Below are 14,589 nucleotides of genomic sequence, written 5' to 3'. Positions count from 1 at the left end.
TTCTGCAAAGCTACATGTTTTATAAAAGATGAAATAAAGTTTATATGCTAAAGTAATTGCTTTTCCCCTTTTGGAAGACTTCACATAAATGAAGCTCATGAAGCTATGGCATCTTTACCAAGTTTATAAAATATCTCAGGCGATCTCTAAGCACCAAGTTAAGAACCCCTGCATAAAAGTGCTGTACCCAATAATGCTTTGTGAGTTTCTAGTGCCTGGCAATGGCTTCCTGAGACGAGACACAGAGAGTGTAGCTAAGTTCCTCTAACAGTTAGCCATGGTGGCTTCCAAATGCAAATATTGCCACAAACTTGGAGATTCACTTTCTTTGTCTCACTAAACCTTTATTTGGTATTTATTTCCATTTAGACTTAAAATATGTATTCTTAATTGAGAAGAAACAAATCATAAGTTTAAACTTACCAAAGTGATTATCTGTGAAAAAAAAAATAATTCTTTGGATTTATTTGACTCAGTTTTTTTTCTATCTGAAAATCAGCAAATTATATATCTATTCTGAAATAAAACTTTTATTATAGTAAATTTACCTAACAAATCATGATTTATTATCATTTAATAAGCAAGGAACAGATGCAAATGCTTTTCACTAATACACATATTTTAAATGTAGCTTGAACAAAGAGCAGCTTTCTGATAACCTTCCATAATTCTTTTTGAGGTCAACATTAGTTATATACTGAACAGCATTAAAGTAAAAGAAAAAATAATCTAATCACAATTCTTTCAGGGTATTGTTAAGACTCTCTTGATTTGCAGAAATTCTTTTTCAAAATACTGCATCTTCTAATGTTCCTCCAATGTTCTTCTAAGGGGTGATCATCTCAGAAGTGGTAGCATGCTTCAGAAAGCCACTGACAGGGTATGTTCAAGCATCTTCCCCAAAAGTAGTCAGGACTTAAAAGGACAATAGAAATGGGGAATTTCTGCCTAACATGGCATGGAGTAAGAAGGCACAATTGAAATATTACAATCTTTGTAGTTATACCAACTGGGTTTTCAAATTTGTAAAACATATTATATGTTTACTTCCTGTATGGCCTTAAATCAGCTGCTTAACTTCTCTATATCTCAGTGTCCTCATATTATAAATAGATGTTGTAAGACCTACAAGTTGAGAAATTGGGATTAAATGAAGCAATGGCTAAAATTATGTATCATTATTTCAAATGAAATACCATTTTATTATGGAGATAGTTGTTAATGAGGATGATGATAAAGATTTTGATGGTAGTAATAGTAAAGAATAATAATGGTATAATAGTAATGTTAGTAATTCATTGCTTTTCAACAGAAGCACACAACCATTTCATTTTCCTCAAAGTGTAAGTATATGTGGGTAGACTCAAAATAAGAGGACACTACTCCCAGACTCTTAGACTCACTCTTCTCTGGCCACATAGTCCATAAAGAAGAAGAGCCACCCATCATGCTAGGAATGAGCATATATTACCATGAATTTATGAGGACCGTGAGTATTTTATACATGAATTTAAGGAAATAATAACTTAAGCTCCAACATCCAGCATTCAACTAACCTTCCTTCATAAATATTACTGCACATGATTCCCCTGGTCTACATTTCAGCCAACTTCTTATACTTGGATCTGGAATTGTCAAAAGAGGCTTAAAAAAATTCTGAAATGATTCACTCAAAGTGCTCACCAAGAACAAGAGATCACCTGTGTTACAAAGAGGGTTAATAAATCTGTTGATAGGCATGGAAAAAGCAGGTAAAGCTCAAAATAATTGGGGAAAGAAAAAGACACTCCTTTCTCACATTTTTCCCCCTTTTCAAATGTTAGGTCTTAAAAGAGTACATAATTATATTGATATATACCCAACTTTTCTCTCTCTTGCTTTATGGATTTTCTTGATGTAATAGACAAAGTCCCCAGAGTAAGGATCTAAAAATGTATCAGAATCTTGGATTTCAGAACCTTCATTTTCTTGTTAGGAAAAATATGATAAAATTCCTAGTTGCACAGTGGCTTGCAAACAATAGGTGCTTAATGAATTCTTATTGTTATCACAAATAACATTGTTATGGTGATTAAATTAGATAATCTTTTTCAAAGTCTGTGACAACACTGATGAAAATGGACAAAAAATAAGTTAGCAGCTCACTAAGTCAAGAAAGATTGAAGAAAATATCTCATGGAACAATGTCAAGACCAATTTGCCTGACCAAGATCATTAGGAAACCTCTTCAGCAAAAAATGGGAATCAAATACTCCTTGCTTGAGTAAGGTCTTATAAACTGATTTCACATTTGACTGACTCACTGTAACGTTTGAGTAAAATGAATTGATGTAAGTAGTTTCCAGATAAACAGACACAAAACTCTTTAATGTGAAAACTGGGATTCACAAATGTGAATTTTATTGCAGTTGAAAGCAAACGTTTTCTTTTTGCTCTCCCAAGCATAGAATTTCATAAACCATGATTTTATCATCTTGGTCAATGGAGAAATAATTCAATACTCACAAATTTTAATAAAGTCATCTGATTTAGGATAATATTTCTTTAAAATATCTGTGGAAGAGAGATTCTTACATCTGTATGAGGAACTTGATTATACTTTCTTTTATTTATTTATTTTTTTCTGACTTCTAAGCTGACTTTTGTGGAATTGTGACTATTTTGAGAAGGGAGGATTGCAGATTGATCACAGGAAAGCCAAAAAATTGCACTGTTGTCTTAATTGGTCACTGGGGCTGTTGGTCAGCAGAGTGTCCTGTCCCATATCAGATGGTTTGCTTAACCCTCCTGCAAGCAGTCTATGTTAGTACTCAAAGGATAAGATGCCCACCTTCCTTTCACTTTTAAAATAAGTGGATAGTTTTCAGTAGCTCATCAGACCGGAAAGTCAGAGAAAAGTGCTTGAACAATGTCAAAGCATTTAAGAAGGGTGATTGCTGCAGGCCCTGTTCTGCCCACTATATTTCACACTGTGAACAACTGGATCAATTTCCTGTTGCAGGCCCACGTGGAGTTTCTGAGGGCATTAAACAGGGACCACCACATTCTAGTGACTCTCCATTCCATAGACACACTCTCAGCTCTGCTTCTTTGCTCCAGGCTACAACATCCATCAGATCAATAGTCCATGATTGACAATTGCTTACAGTAATTGTACTTGGAGAACTGGGATGGGGGTGGGGTGTGTGAGGCTCAAGTATCCAGTTCTCTTTATAATCTAATATAGGACTGCTGGAACCTTGAACAAAAATATTACCATTTATGTCTCTGTGTTTGCAAATTACTAATTTGTCACCATGACTTTGAATCATACGTTGGAAAAATAGTTAGATCTTGCCACTAACATATGAGCTATTCTTTAAATTACTAATTTATTGCAAATTTAAATGAAAATAAGAAAATTAAGATGTATTCATAAGATCTTATATAAAATTTAGTCCTGAAGATAACAATAAATTTTAATGAAAATGTTAATTTTCTCCATATAATATCAAGTAATACAAAAGCTATAAACTGCAATTTGTTTTCATTTTGTCCTATACAAATTTAGAAGGAAACACATCAAAGTGATAATATTTGCATCCCCAAATTTTTATTTTCTTTTTTAATTTTTCTGAATTTTTGACACTTTTCACAATGAGTAAATTATTCACATGACAAATGGCTAGAGAAAAATCTTGGCAGTCCTACCGGTATAGGGCTTAAGCTCTACATTTCTCTTATGATTCTCTAATGTTTCTTTCATATTTGGCCTATATCTTTACCTATGTTATATTGAAAACATTTGCCCCCCCCCAAACAAACAAACAAATAATATTCTTCCTCTGCATTTTCTGTATTACATATTGGAATTCAACCCTTTCTAGAAATATGAAAGAAAAAACAATATGCTTTCACTTTAAGGAACAGAAAATATTTTGGTCACTTGTTATGGTTTAGGTACAAAGTAAATCCCAAAGCTCATGTGTGAGACAATGCAGGAAGGTTCAGAGGTAAAATGATTAGATTATGAGAGCTTTAACCTGCTCAGTATATTATACCACTGATATGGATTAACTGAGTGGTAACTGCAGGTAGGGAGGGTGTGACTGGAGGAGATAGGTCCCTGGGGTATACCTTTGGTGTTTATATTTTGTCCCTGGTGAGCAGAGCTTCTCTGCTTCTTGGTTGCCATATTCTGAGCTGCTCTCTTCCACCATGCCCTTCTGCTTCACCTCAAGCCCATCTACACACTGAATCCTCTGAAACCATGAGCCAAAATAAACTTTCCCTCCTCTAATTGTTGTGATGAGATCTTCAGGTTACAATGACCAAAAACTGACTAAAGCATCAATAAAATGCTTATTTGGAAAAAAAAAAAAAACCCAAACCTGTGATGGCTGAATGTTTCTAACCCAGGCAAGATCATATAATTGAAAAGAATTTATAACTGCAAATGTTACTTCAACAAAGATTTTTCTGCTAATCCCTAATCTTGAAAGGGTCATAAATAGAAGTGACCTTGTTTCATTTAATTTTTCCACATCAGTCAAGATAACACAGCACCTATTTTAGATATTGGTTAACAACAAAAATACTGAACAATTGACTAATGTTCTCATAGTATGTTAAAACAATATTCCCTAAATGATTTACTAGAAGTTAAGAAATGATCCTTGGAACCAAGAAGCAAAATTCCAGAAGTAAGGGGTCCATATCCAATTAGCTGTGAAAAGAACAAAGTTACATAAGACTCCTATTTGAACTCATTAAGAGTTAAAATGGAAAATATTAGACAAGTTACATTTAACAGATTTTAGCTGAACAATCTGGTAATCAGACAGCCATCAGACCAGAATAGATCCTAGGAATTCCAAGCTGTAACATGGTCATTCAGCATTTATGGACAGAAATGAGATACAAAAAATAACTTAATTGCTTCATTGTTTGAATCAGTCTCTTTAGATTGACTAAAGCTAAGCAGCCATAACTGATAGACACTCAAAGATCTATTACAAAAGTATGTGCCTAAGCTAGACTTTTAGTGAGTTTACATACTAGGATATCTTGTAGTTCATTAGGTATGGCTTCCAGCATGAAAGCATCCTCAGGTCAAATTTCATTTAACACGTGCCAAGATTCCCAGGTTCTAACACGCTAGTGTGTATTGGTAACTTAAAATATGAGAGTAAGTATGTTCTGTAGCAGTCACCAATATTTTCATAAAATGTTCTCCCTACACATTGGTCTTTAGTATTCTGAGGAGGGTAATTTGGGAAATGTCCTATGAAACAGAGCTGGATCCGTTTATGAGGTGTGAGAAACTTCAACTAGGTCACATTGTGCCATGTAATTAAGCATGATGCTTGTTTATGGGATGAATCAAAAAGGGAAAGAGGGTTGACTAGCAGAATTCATGGAATGGACTGTTGTCAGCAATAAAATGACATGTAAAAAATCAAGAATTAGGGGCTGGGGTTGTGGCTCAGTGGTAGAGCTCACCTAGTACGTGTGGGGTGCTGGGTTCGATCCTCAGTACCACATTAAAAAAAATAAAGATATCGTGTCCAACTACAATTAAAACAAAATATTAAAAAAAAGAATTAAGAATTAAGAAAACCTCTCACCTTGTCCATTGTGTGGTGTGTTCATAGCAACTGGTATTAATCAAGCAATACAGTGTCCTTGATCTTGTCTAGCAGGCATTGAAGATACCCTCCCATGATAGACCAGCAGCTTCTCCATGGTAATGCACATTCATACACAGCCTATGTGCACTTGTTCTAAGAGCTGTCATTAGCCTGAGATTTAGAGGTGTGAAAACATTGAACAGTTATAATGCTCTGTGCTTAAATTCTGGTCCCTCACTATGGTGAACAGAATAATGATCATTCAAAGACCATCTTCAGAACTGTGAATGTTATGTGACTTGGTTATGTGACAAGAGGTTGTAGATGAAATCAATGTTGCTAATTAACTGAAAACAAAATAGATAGACTACCCCAGATTATCTGGGTAAATCCAATGTAATCACAGAAGTCCACACATGGAAGAACTGAAAGAGCAACAGAGAGGTGACAGCATGAGAAAACTTCCACATCCAATTGCTGACTTTGAAGATGGAGGAAGAGAGCTCTGAACCAAGGCTAAGATAAGTCTATAGGATAGAAAAGGCAGGGAAATGGATTTCCCTCTAGAGTCCCTATGGGGAAGGGAGTCCTGCTGCCACCTTGATTTTACTTAGGGAAGTGTTGTGAAGAATAAAATGAAATGATCCAGGTATATAGTGTTTATGAGAGAATTAAGAAAATTATTGCTATTATTAACTTTAAAACTTTTGTTACACTCTTCAACGTTGACTTTACTATAGTAAAATTATCTTAATTAACTTAGACTAAGTAAATTAAGATAATTACTCTTAGTTTCCCAAACTTGTTATGAAGATTTAAGGGATAATTTTTGTAAAGCAGATAAAGAGTTTCTAAAGTGAAATAAGCCCTCAGTAGATGTTAGAAGAAAAGGCAAGTAGCAAAAATTAAAGGCTAACCATAGCAAGATGTCATAAAGATGTAGTTAGAAGGGTTGTTGTAAACTGTTGGTGAGATTTTAAATCAGTACAATTATTATAGTGAACAATTTATCATGTAAAGTCAAATTGTTATATCTTATAGACTCAACAATTCAACTCCAAACTATAGAGAAACTCTTGCTCTATGTTCCAGATAAAAATGTTTACAGTAGAAAATGTTGTATTAGACAGAAAGTGGAAAAAGGTAGGCCTAAACCAGAAAATTGAAAAACAAATTGTTATACTAATAGAATTGAAGATTACATCCCTATAGAAGTGATCAACTAGATCCTTCTCTAATGAACATAAATGAATTTTAAAATATAAGAGTAAAAAGAAAGTCACATGGTAAGATAATTTACTTAAGTCCACAAATATTCAGAAGAAAAAACTTTTGTTTAGGAATATATACATATACAATACTATACTGTGAAAATCAGTCAGATGCAGTGGCACATGCCAGCGGCTAAGGAGGATCAGTGAAGCAGGAGAATCTCAAGTTCAAAGCCAGCCTCAGCAACATAGCAAGGCCCTAAGCAACTTAGTAAGACCCTGTTTCAAATTAAAAAGCAAAAGCATTTGGGAAAGTAGCTCAGTGGCTAAAGAACCCTGGGTTCAATCCCTGTACAATTAAAAAAAATTCAACATAACTAAGACAAAATTTGAAATATCTTTTAACTTTAGCAGCAAGAAAAAGAAAGTATTTATTATTTGAAGACAAAAAGAAGTTTACCAAAGTAGTAGTAATTTCTGGCTCTAACTAATTGTTAGGCAAAAATTTTCTACAGAGAAATTAAAATCCATAACAGGAAAAAAAATAGCCATAATCTAGTCTTCATCAAAGCTAAAAATTTCTACTCATCAAAAGACATTAGTAAAATAAATAGGTATATCTAGATAGGGAAGATGGGTGGGAGGGAAAAGGAGGGGGAAAGGGATTAACAATGATGGTGGAATGTGATGGTCATTCTTAAACAAAATACATGTATGAAGATTTGAATTTGGGGCCAACATACCTTATATACAAACAGAGATATGAAAAATTGTGGTATATATGTGTATTAAGAATTTTAATACAAAAAAGAGTACACATGTATAATGGCATATGTTGGCGTGAACACACTGTGTGTACAGATACGAAAAATAGGGCTCTATATGTGTAATAAGGATTGTAATGAAAAATAAATTAATAAAATAATAATAAATAAATAAATAAATAAAAAGAACATTTAAAAAATAAATATTTAAAATATTTAAAAAATAAAATAAATAGGTATAACATAAAATTATAGAATATATTTTATATAACTGCATCTATACCTTTATATGAACATTGAAATTCACTAAAGAGAAGAAACAGAATGTAATAAATAACTTGACATATGTCTATCTACGTAGATGAATAGAATAGAATGATACAGAATACAGAAAGAGATTCTAAACCATATTAACAAAAATATAAGCAACCGAGTTTTTTTAAAATGTAAAAGTGCTCAATAAATATTTTAACAGGAGGATAACACAAGACCAATAAACACATTACAAATATTATACTCTGTTAAACATCAGGGAAAATTAAAACCACAATGCAGTATTGCAACAGATTTTAGATTGAATAATATTAAAAATCTAATACCATATATTGATTAGAAACTTGAATAATTTGAACTGTCACATGCTGTTGATGAGAATGTGAAATGATAAAACAATTTTAAAAGACAGTCTGGCTATTTCTTAAAATAAGCATATATCCCTTCTAATAAAGAACTTTCACTTTAATGCATTCTCAAAGAAAATGAAAACATATGTTCATAAAATGACTTTTACTGAAATTTTTCTACAAACTTAATTCATAGAATTCCCAAGCTACAAACAACCATAAACAATTTGCAAAATATTGTGTAACAAAATGGAGCTAAGTAATAGTAATCCAATGACATCAATGAATCACAACATACTGTCTAAATGAAAAAGGCTAGACATAGAAGCCTGCATGGTATATAATTTCACTTTTATGAAGTTTCTAGAACAAGAAAATCTAATCTATGGTGAAAGAAGAACAAAAATGTGTTTTCTGGGAACAATTACGATATGGTAGATGGGAAATGACTAGGAAAAGCCACAAAGGAATCTTCCTTAGTGACAGAATGTTCTATATTTTAAAACATTGAGAATTACATGAATGCATTTGTAAAACTCATTAATACATAACACTGAAAATCTGTATATTTGTTTATTTGCAAACTGCTATCTCTAGCACAAATTTTGAAAGGAAAAAAAAACTCTTAAACTTTTCTGCTTTTTCATCTGTCTGTCCACCATGATTTCTTCTCTTGTGCTTCCCTTTTCTCATTTGACTGCATTTATTTTAAAACTTAAAATGTATCTCTGCTTCTTTGCTGATAAAGGAGTATATAAAAAGTAGCCATAGGCATCACAGGAGAAAGAAAGGATTCTAACTACTGACAATTCACAGCAACATGGACATTCACCTTTATAAACTAGACATGTTCACAAAATCAAATGTTTTCATGGATGATACATTATAAATTAAAAAATGGGCTGCAAGAGGGAAAACAGGCTACATCTAAATGGAGCAGCTGTAAGAATCTAGCCAATTTATGACATGTAGAAATGAAAGTTCTGCATTGCCAGATTTCTAGAGTTTTCAAGAGAAACTAAATATATGGATTATTAAAAATCAAAACTCCAGTTTCAAACGTGAGCTCAAATATTTTTTAATCACTTTCAAGTCAAATAGAGTCCATACATATATATACATGGAATTTTGCCTTGTAAAATATATGGGCTTCATCAAATTTTCATGGGTTGTTTGTGAACTTCATGTTCTCCTGTTAAAGAAAAAAAATGTTAAATATATACAATTGAAACCACAAATGACTTTGAGTCTTCCTTATGTTGATCTACCCTTCTTTTTATTTTTTTTCTAAGTTTTGAATTAAGAATCAAAATTCTTAAGTTCTTAAATCAAAATATTCTATGAAATTAATTTAGAATGTAGTATCACAAATTTGGGGCACTACATAATAATACAAAGAGTATAGGGAAGTAAAATCTTAGATGAGGTGTTATATCCACTTATTAGTCTTCTGAAGCATTTTTTAGCATCTGTACTTGCTCTGCTCATCTTGCTTCAGCTCCCTTTATACTTAGAATATAAAGATCATCTCAAGTATTACTAGGTCTGAAATTAAATCCTAAGGATACGAACGAACTTTGTACACTTCTTTGTTCCTTCAGACTCCTATCATAGAGTAGGAACTTAAATAAATTTGTCCAAAAAAATCTGTGCAGCTAATTCACACCTCCCCTTCAAAGCAATTAAGTTCACAGATTATTATCTGAAGATAATAAAAAATAAGTTATAAGTATCCCTTTTATGCCATGTTAGTGCAGGAATTTCCTTCATGGTATACAACTAAAATAGAAGTTCTAAGAGGACTGAGACTAAGTCATGCTGTTCTATGTTAGTCATCTTTGTATTGTTGTGACAAATACCAGAGAAGAACAACTTAGAGAAAGAAAGATTTATTTGACTCATGATTTCAGAGGTTTTGGTCCATAGTTGACTGGCTCCATTGCTTTGAACCTGAGGTGAGGGAAACATCATGGAGGAAGGGTGTGGTGGATTAATGCTGCACCACAGGTCATGGCAGCCAGGAAGCACAGAAGGGGTAAAGGCCAAGACAAAACATATTCCCCAAGGGACACCCCCAGTGACCTACTTCCACTAACCATACCCCACCTGCCTACAGTTTCTATGTCCTTCCAGTGTACATTAAAATTATTACTACATCAAATGGATTAATCCACTGATGAGGTTACAGCTCTCATGATTCAATTACTTCTCAAAAGCCCCACGTCTGGAGATTTCTGCCTTTTGGACTATGTCTTCAATACATAAAATGTGATGACCAGTCCATGTGCAAACCATAACATATGTCATCATATAAAATATAATGGCCAAAGAAATATCCATAATATGTTATTCTGAATAAAAGCAAGCAAGAGAACTATATGCATAAATAATCCTATATTTGGAACAAAATAATACATTTTATTTATATTTATGCATATATTTATGTGAACATATGAATTTAGTTTGAACATAATTTTTGAATCTCAGAAAATAAGAAATGTGCATAGAAAACTCTTAATATTGGTTACTTTGAGGTTGATGAAACTGAAATGGGCTAGAAGAAGATTGTTGACTTTTTTCTTCAGTACTTATAGGCTTAACAAGCTTACATTTTTTAATTAAAAAAATTATAACTAAAAGGAAAATAAAGTTTTTTACTATCATCTTATGAAATTATAATCACAACGAGGATAATCTATAGTGGTTGCAATGAGGCATGATATGATAATTAGCAAGATTTGAACAAATAAACTTATCTATGAAGTTAAAAAATATGAAAGAATGAATATACATAAGCTAGAACTGGGTAAATGCTCATTTGACTTGGCCTATCGTAAGAGGGAGCATTAAAAATTCGATTTTTCTTAAATAGCAAGGAAATGTCCACCTCTTAAATTCTCATCTGTCAAGGATGAGATGCTCTGTCAGACTCTTAGTCTTTTAAATCGTTAACTCACAACAACACTGAACAAAGCAGGATGAAGAGTCTAAATTTCAGAAATTTAATATAATATGGTTATTTTGTGTAGTTCAAAGTCAGCTAAAGTTGCAACCTGAGTCTGCTTAGCTCCAAAGCATATTTGACACTCACTGCTACCTTTGTGTTAAATTCATTCCAATATCGTATATGGTAACTTGGGGATGATCCACCTGTTCTCCCTAGTCTGTATTTCATTTCTTATATAATGTTTTCACTCACTTTCTTTACTACATCATTGTTAATTCTGTCTTCCCTCCCTTGAGTAACTGTCATCCAAGACCATCTACCCAGCTTATCACCAAGCAAAAAACATAAGAATTTATGTGAACTCACCTTTGGACTCTGACCTCATCAAATCTCAGACAATCTATCTCCTTGATGAATTTGAAAATGATTGCAGCATTTATAATGTGTCCATTAATGGGCTGGGGATATAGCTCAGTTGGTAGAGTGCTTGCCTCACATGCACCATGCCCTGGGTTCAATCCCCAACACCACACACTCACACACACACACACCAAAAAAAAAAAGTTACTTATATTCCAACTTGGATTTTTCAAGAAATATTTTTTGCTTTCCAAAAATCTGGTATCTTTTTTTCTTCCAATTAATTCTCCACTCTGCTAGAAAGTATCCTCAAAAGCAGATATTACTTCAAAGTAAGATGTTTTTAACTTTTCCATAGATTCCCCACTGCAAAAATGATAACACCAGATTCCTTAGCAAGGCATTAAGTACCCTTCACAAACTGTATACAGCCTTTGTTCATAACCTGGCTGCAGTCATTCCCCACTCTACTCACCCTCTACTCTGGTCCCACTGAAATTCTCAACTAAATTAGGGGGTGTGTGCCAGCATTTCTTCCTTTGTTGTTGCTTTTTCCTGCCAAGAATGTCCTCCTTTTCCCACTGCTCTCCTCCCTCCCTGGCCTTTTTAGTTGATTCCTTCTCAGTTCTTAAAGGTTAGACCAAATGCTGCCTCTCCTTTGTAGCATTTCTGATCCCAAAACTCCAGTCAGATTTCAAGGCTTTGTCTGGGTTCCCCCAAGAATATTATCATTAATTCCAGTAGAGAGCCTAGGACATGGCATTAAAGACTCACCAACCACCCTGTGATGGATGATTTTAGGATAGTATCAGTACTTTGAACAGTGTTGTAGTCAGCTTTTTTTGTTGCTGTGACCAAAGGATCTAACCAGCACAACTGTAGGGAAAGAAAAGTTTATTTGAGGGTTCACGGTTTTAGGGGCCTTAGTCCAAAGAAGGCCAGCTCAATTCCTAGGGTCTTGAGGTGAGGCTGAACATCATGGCAGGAGAGGGTGGCGGAGGAAAGCAGCTCACATCATGGTGATCAAGGAGAGAGAAAGACTCCAGCTCCAGATACAACATGTATACCCCATAGCCCCGCCTCAACTAACTACTTCCTCCAGCCACACCCCACCTGCCTCTAGTTACCACTCAGTTAATCCCATCAGGGACTAATTCACTGAAGAGGTGAAGACTATAACCCAATCATTACTTCTCCAAACTTTCTTGCATTGTTTCACCTGTGAGCTTTCGGGGGACACCTCACATCTAAACCATAACAAACACTGTCTGACACTGAGCAGAAATTAGTCAAGATTAATACTAAAAGAAAAAAAAGGAAAAAAAAAAACATAAAAAATACAAATGAGTTTCTGTGCTCTGGAATAACATGAAAAATGATTTAAAACGTAATTTTCAATAAGTTTGAAAAAACTCTAATACAAGTACAAAATAAATACACACAAAACCAATATTAACCCATGAAGGGGAACAAGAAACATGGTAAAATTTGTTAAAGAACATTTGGGGAGCTAGATATTTTCAGAGAAATTAATAAAGCATCGTTAGGAAATCTGGATTAGATAACAAATATGAAGTAATCTATTATGCTGGGCAGACAGGCTTTGCATTCCACTGAAGAAAATTCTACAAGTTTACATGTAACTTCTCTAAGTCTGGAACTTTAATAGATTTAATCATGAGTGATTTTCATTTTCATCTAGGACTCCTCATTATAAAAGATATTTTGGCACCAACTGAGAATTTATGCCAGAATACTCAGAATTCATGATTGGATCTCTTAAAATCCTATAAAACTGTCCATAGCACTCTTTAAGGATGCTCTCAAAAAATATGGAAAACCTCCTCACTTTTGATTATTTTTATCTTTTCATTTAAATGCCATTAAATCTTCCAATTAATGTGTTCACTATATTTCTACAAGAAGAAGATGAGTATATGAAGCATTCATAGTAACATATTTAAGCATAAACATTGCATTCATTTTCATTTGCCAAGCAGGCAATAGCATCAGGCCAGATTTGGCCCAAATTAGTACAAACCATTTCTTTCTGGCCAATTGGTATCCTAAGAGTATGGTCAGGTCACCATCAGTTCAAAAATAAACTCGGGAATGGAAGTGTTTCTGGGAACCAAACTCTGAGGTCTATGTGCACAATCCATTATCTCCTGAGCAATGTATGTAGGAAGACTAAGAGCACAGTTAACTCTATAAGTGTGTTTGTCCTACCACCAGGTAGAAATATACCACTCGGCTCTTGGGAAAGCAAATCTTTCTGCTGTCTAGATCAGATGTAGGAGAACTTGGTGAGAAAGTAAATAACAGGACAAGGAGCTAAACTTCACTCTAAGAATTCAACCAAGTCTAGCAATAAGTTATTGACAAAACATAGTGATTTCCAATTTGAACATATCTAGTATTTTTTTTTTGTATCCTAGGAGAATACTCAAGTAGATTGCAAATTTTCAAGAGATTTGAGACCTCCTTTATTTGCTGAGATTAAAGTTTCTTACTGAATTGTCATCAGTGAAGGGAAAAAGAGAAAATATATGAGGGCCAAATGAAAAACAGCAAGTTAGGTATCCCTTGATATAATAAATACAAATACTCAAATTACATATTTAACAGAGACGATTAGTTACCAAGGAAAAAATTATATCACACAAATATTCTTTGCCAAGGAATTTATCTCAAATTTAACATGTTTGTGTTGTTGCTAAAATAAAGCTTTTCTGAGATTTAGCTTACATACAACAAAGTCACTCAATTTTATTATATAATTCTGTGAGTTTGGACAATGCATGCAATCATGTAATCAGTCATTATCTGTGCCCATGTAATCAATGCTCCCTCTTCTCATAGACCCTTGGCAATACTTTTAGTTCCTGAGAGTTCGGTCCCATAGGTTTGCTACTTTTTTTACTGCTTATTTGATTTTTACTCATACTATATGTAGTCTTTGTTTCTTCCATGTAGCACGGTGTCTTCTGTATTGTATAGATTCTCATGAAAAAAGAGCAATCATTCTTGTTCAGTATAAAACACATTTCCCCCCTGTGGCACTTTTATTATTTT

This window comes from Marmota monax, unplaced genomic scaffold (assembly GCF_021218885.2).
Source record: "Marmota monax isolate L192 unplaced genomic scaffold, Marmota_monax_Labrador192_F-V1.1 WCK01_AAM20220418_F8-fsc00019, whole genome shotgun sequence".
Classification (NCBI taxonomy): Eukaryota; Metazoa; Chordata; class Mammalia; order Rodentia; family Sciuridae; genus Marmota; species Marmota monax.
Note: the sequence above shows the minus strand (reverse complement) of the source record.